Genomic DNA, 5,584 nt, shown 5'->3' with positions numbered 1-5,584 from the left:
ACTTCCCATCCTTAGCACTATACCTGGTATATAGTAGGAGCTCAGCCAAGATTTCCTGAATGGATAGGTGGATGGATGCATGGATGAGTGACCCCTAGACTTGCTGTGAACCCCCAAAGGGCAGGGAACTGTGTCAGATCCTTCTCTAAGCATTTGGCATGGGCCTGGTCCAAAGTAGAATCACACAAAATGTTTGTTAATGAATGAGTGAATCCAAATCATAGTTGGTTGGAAGAAAACTGGGAGTTTGATGGAAGACACAATGGCTGGGGATGGATCTGAAAAAGAATTCTCACTAGGTGTGGTGTTTTTAGTTAGGCTAGGAAGAATATGTGTAGACAGGAATTCCAGGCATTCCAGACAGCATGCCGGGCAAAGGCTCAGCTTGGGTAAAGAAATGTGGGGTACAGCATGAAGCAGGGAATGGACAGTCCGGATGGGCTGCAGCAGAGGCACGGGGAGTGGTGACAAGAAAGCAAGTGGACAGGAGTCAGGCTGTCTGATTGGTTAGACCTGGTTTCTGGGTTTCCAACCAGCGATGAATGGCCGGAGTAAGTTATCATATCTTTCTTTGAGGTACTGTCCTGGGATTGTGCCCAGGGCCTTCACACTGAGCCACAGTCCTGGCCCTTTTTCATTTTGAGACAGGGACTTGCTAAGTTGCTAAATTGCCCAGGCTGGGCTTGAACTTGAGATCCTCCTGCCTCAGCCTCCCAGAGTGCAAGGATTACAGGTGTGCACCACTGTGCCCTGACAAGATAATGTATCTTTGACCCTCAGTTTCATCACCTCTTGGGCTTGTCATGCGGGTAAAATACACTGTGTGGATGAAGCCCTCAACATGTTGTACTAATTTCCTCATCAAACACTCCATGAGTACTTATAGGACAGTGATGGTGACCATTTCAGAGACTGAGTGTCCAAAGTGCAACCCAAATCCCATCTATTTATTGCAAAGTGCCAGCACTGCAATTAAACCCTAATAGCCGATGCTTGGCTACTGGGGTGATTTGGCTTGTGTGTGACGGAGAGGGCTCTGCATGCCTTCTGCGGCACGCATGCCATAGGTTAGCCACCACTGTTGTAGGAGCTTGGCAGGTACTGCCAGTACTCTGAGGGGCTTGGGGAGCTTCCTGGTCCATGTTGGGGCACAGCACAGGTTTGCTGTTGGGAGTACAGCTATTTTCACCTTATGTGGTGTTGCAGAGGTCCCTCCGGGACTCAGATTATTGGGACTTTGTGTGCCAGGATAAGGTAGGGCATTAGGATGTGCCTCTGCAGGCTCCATGGGGTTCCTGTGAGAGGGAGGAGGTGCAAAGGCCCTGGGTTCAATCCCCAATACTTAAAAAGAAAAAAAAAAGCCAAGATCATCCAGCCCTGTGCCAAGTGCTGGGTATGAAGTGGTAGATGAGACAGATGTGGTTCTTGCCCTCAGGGAACTTCCCTTGCAGTGGAGGGGTCAGAGGTAAGACATATGCCATCGTGCCTGGCTTATTATTTAAATCTTAATGGGTAGCTGGAATTAATATTTAGTGTTAAAGAAAGCCAGTGGGGCCAGAGTTTTCTGAATCCAGGGAAGAGTGGCCCAACATGAGCTCAGAGGATCACCAGGGACTGGTAAACCATGATGGGGATCTTGGGTCTGAGCTAAGAGCAAGCAGAAGCCTTTGGAGGGTCATAAGTGAGCAATTGCTGAGACTCAGTTCACATTTCAAGGTCATTCTGGTTGCAGGCAGGACAGGGAGTAGAGTGGCACAGCAGTGGACACAGAGTGCACTAAATACTTCATTAGCATTCAGGCAAATCCCACCATGGATCCCCAGTTTGCAGAGGTGGTTAGACACACCCAGTGGGGGCAAGCAAGCTGCCAAACACACAGCCAGTATGCTGGAGGAGCTGGGATTTGACTGCTGCAAAGCATGACCCCCACCCCACACGTTCATTGCCTCCTTAAGGGCCTGTTAGCATCACCACCCAGCAATGTTTGGCACTAGGCAGGGGGCCCAGACGGGCTGGTTGAGGGGAAGAGTGTAGGAGGGAGTGCATTTGAACAGGACTGGGAGACCGACCGAAACAGGGACGAATCCATCATGCGCAAGCAGACCGGAGAGATGGAGGAAGCGCGGAGGAAGGAGGGGAGGTGGCGGGGCTGTGGACATCAGAAGTCGGTGCTGGCAAGTTACACACAAGGCCGTATGAAGATGCTGGCCTTGGTCTGTGGCAGTCATGAGTGACCCAGGCTGGGCCAGCATTGGGTGGTGCAGGGAGGAAGCAGATTTCTGAATTAAGGAGCCAGGGGCGGGACATTTGCTGTCCTGATTCTCTGGCCTGGGCTGGCTGTCCTGCCCCTTGGCTTGTTGAAGCAGCGTGCGAGCAGGGGGCTGCGGAGCTGGCATGGAAGGACCAGCCTGCAACCAAGCAGAGGGCTGTGGGCCACACAGGGCTGTATGCGGAGGTTGTGTGGGCTCTGAGCCGTGGCAGTGGGGCACTGCAAGGGGTTTGCTAGGGGAGCGGTGCTTCTTTGGAGATGGCAGAGAGAAAGGGAGAGAATGGAGAGAGGAAAATGGTTAGCTGGGCTGGGGGTGGAGCACTTGCCCGGTATGGTCAAGGACTTGGGTTCAGCCTCAGCACTGCCAAAAGAAGAAAGAATGAAGAAAAAAGCAAAAAAGAAAAATAGAAAAAGAAAAGAAGGCGGACTGTGGTGGCCCCACCCGGACCGCGCGTGTGGAGGGGTGGCGGCGATGGTGTGCGCCTTCTGGGCCCAGCACGGGGCCTGCGGGGCTCTGCGGGCTCCTATGGCAAAAAGAACTTGCTCAAGAAGTTGGCCTCCAAAAGCAGAAAGAAGTTTTGGTATGAAGGTCCTTCCCTGGGGTCTCGCTTGACTTACAAGCCATCTAAATTGGAATCTCTCCTGAAGGCTACCTCAAAGAAGACCAGGAAGGAAGACCATGTGCGGCAGAGGGCCCTGAATGGCCTCCTCTGCAAAGCCCTGACAGATTTGCTGTCCACACCTGAAGTGAGCCAGGAGGTCTATGACCTGAATGTGAAGCTCTCCAAGGCACCTTTTGATGTCCAACAGACCCTCAAAAATGTGCCACCAATAGTGTTCATGCAAGACAGAAGAAACACACTTCTGGCTGAGGTTGATCGGTTGCTGGAAATAGCTGACTGTAGATGAAATAGACAACTCAGCGCAAGGTGATTTTGGGGAACCCTGATGGCCTGTCACCATATGACCCCCCAGGACCTGCCATGTACTCTTTCTTATCTGTGTGGGATCGATCATGAGGCACTCAACAAACAAATAATGGAGTACAAACAGAAGAATGAGAAAGGACTCCGGGACATGGACTTGGTGCCACCTGGGCAGGAGCCAATGGCCAAACTGCCACAGTGGGTGAGGAGGAGAAAGAAGGCTCCACTGCAGAAAGACCAGGACACTTCCCCCAGAAGTTTCCTCTTGGATGAGGATCAGGACAGTACCCTGGGGTGTGGATGCGAATCCCAGAGAGCAGAGGAATGGAAGGCAGAGCCTGGAGGTGGTGGGACACAGTAGGACCCCTATTCCAGAACAGAGCAAGGGTAGAGAGAGGCTGTAGGCTGCCTGTGTGGGGCTGCAGGAGAAAAGGGAGCATTTGTGTGAGGTGTGTGGTCTGTGCTGCAGAGGCAGGTGATGGAGTTGAAGCTCTTGGTTGTATCGTGGACTCTCTTGTTGTTCAAGCTTCAATAGTTTTTCATGTATCTAAACACAATTTCCTGTACAGAAGGCACTGTTGTTTTTTCTCCAGTACTCTGTAATCAAAAAAATAAACCACCTATCCCATCAGTGAGATCTTCAGACATGAAGACAGTAAAGCTGTATCACAGGGACTCTAGTCCAGGCCCACACACAAAGCCAGGTTGCAGCAGAAGAGGGCAGGGATGGAGGCCGCAGGTGCTCCATGCTTGCACATCTTCCCATGAGTGGCTTCCCCTCAACACCTGTGGGCCCATTTTCTACCTTCTGGTTGAAGCATGGTTGAACAAAAAGTATACGTCAGTGGGATGAAGGGCTCCCAGGTGATGCTGGCTATGCCTGAACTCCGATCACCTCTGAAATATCGATAGATTTTTGCCTTAGTACCTCTGTCCAGCTGGCATTTTAAAAGAAACCTATTCAAATGTCCAACAGGCAGATCTTTGCCTTCTGAGGAACCTGAGACTCTTGGACACAGGCCATGAACAGCTTTTCATTTTATCATTTATATCAGAAGAAAAAACCTGTGCTCCATCTTATAAATTGTGTTTTGGTTTATTTTAAACAGGAAAATCAAAAACAAAAGGTGCAGATATGTTAAAAATGTGGCACTTAGTCTATGGAACAGCATTAGCTTGCTCAGCTGGGTGTCAGATTATGTCTTTTGTCGCTATCTTCAAATGAGAAAGTACTGTAATCACAACTAGAGATAACCAGAAACTACCAGTAACTACCAGTGATAACCAGTAACTACTGATACTTATAACCACAAACTACTAGTGATAACCAGTGACATGTAGCAATTACCAGAAACCCCCTCAATAGCCTGTGCCTGAACTTTATCCATCTTCCTCCCCAGACTGCTTGTTCAAAGTGATGTTAACCGGCACATAGCTTACCTTGTGGTTAAGAACAAAGGACAGAACATGTTATACTTCAGCCTTAACCATAATGATAGGAATTTCCTGCTGGATCTCCAAAATTGGATTTTAATCTAACTTGTGATCTGCTTCTGTACCGCTGTGCTTGCTCAAAGACGAGATCATGACATTCTATTGTGTGGTTTTCCCCTATAAAAACTGGGCTTCACTGCTTGATGGGTACCAAGGAAGATGGAAGCGTGAGCTTGTCCTTGGTCGCCCGCTATTAAAAAGACTTCTTTAATTTGGAAAAAAAAAGAAAAGAAAAGAAAAACAAGGTTAACTAGGCGCCTTTGACAATCTTGTGGTAGAAGTAGTCAGTGTTTTGTTGGTTTTATTTTGTTTTGTTTTCCCTTGTGATACTGGGGATTGAACACATGACCTTTTCCCTGAGCTACATCTCCAGCCCTTTTTTACAGTTTACATTGAGACAGAATCTCTCTAAGTTGCTCAGTTGCCCAGGCTGGGCTCGAACTTGAGATCCTTCTGCCTTGACCTCCCAGAGTGCGGGATCTCAGGCATGTACCACCACATCAGGCTTTAGGTAACACGTACTGAGAACCCACAAGCTGCCACATGCTGTGCAGAGTGGGCTCAGCTCTCAATCACTGCAGTCAGCTGAGGACCATGTGAAGAGTATGATCCACACATTGTAGATGAGCCCACAGTGAGGTCACAGGACCAAGTCAGTCCTTTCTAGTGCTGCTGTGTTCTCTGAAACATTCCTGTCAAGGTGCAAGCACTGTCCTGGGGACGGACGGCAGAACAGGTGTGACACAAAGAATCTGGAGTCAGGTAGATCTGACACCAATCAATGCCTCGTGACTTTTGGTCATTCTCACCCCCCACCCCCACCCAGGGCCTACTTTCCTCAACTGTGAAGTGAGGATGCAAAGGGACTTCCTGGAGGTTGATGTGAGAAGCTGCT

The 5,584-nt window shown here is 49.4% G+C and overlaps 1 pseudogene; it reads left to right on the top strand.

Annotated features, from left to right (window-relative positions):
• Positions 1-365: 365 nt before the first annotated feature.
• Positions 366-3,586, top strand: LOC147820980 (putative ribosome-binding factor A, mitochondrial; annotated as a pseudogene).
• The last annotated feature ends 1,998 nt before the right edge of the window (positions 3,587-5,584 follow it).

This window comes from Heterocephalus glaber, unplaced genomic scaffold (assembly GCF_053883595.1).
Source record: "Heterocephalus glaber isolate CG9 unplaced genomic scaffold, H.glaber_assembly_v1.0 deba00001781, whole genome shotgun sequence".
Classification (NCBI taxonomy): domain Eukaryota; kingdom Metazoa; phylum Chordata; class Mammalia; order Rodentia; family Bathyergidae; genus Heterocephalus; species Heterocephalus glaber.
The sequence above is the reverse complement of the archived record's forward strand: the minus strand, read 5'-3'. Positions and strand labels throughout refer to the sequence as shown.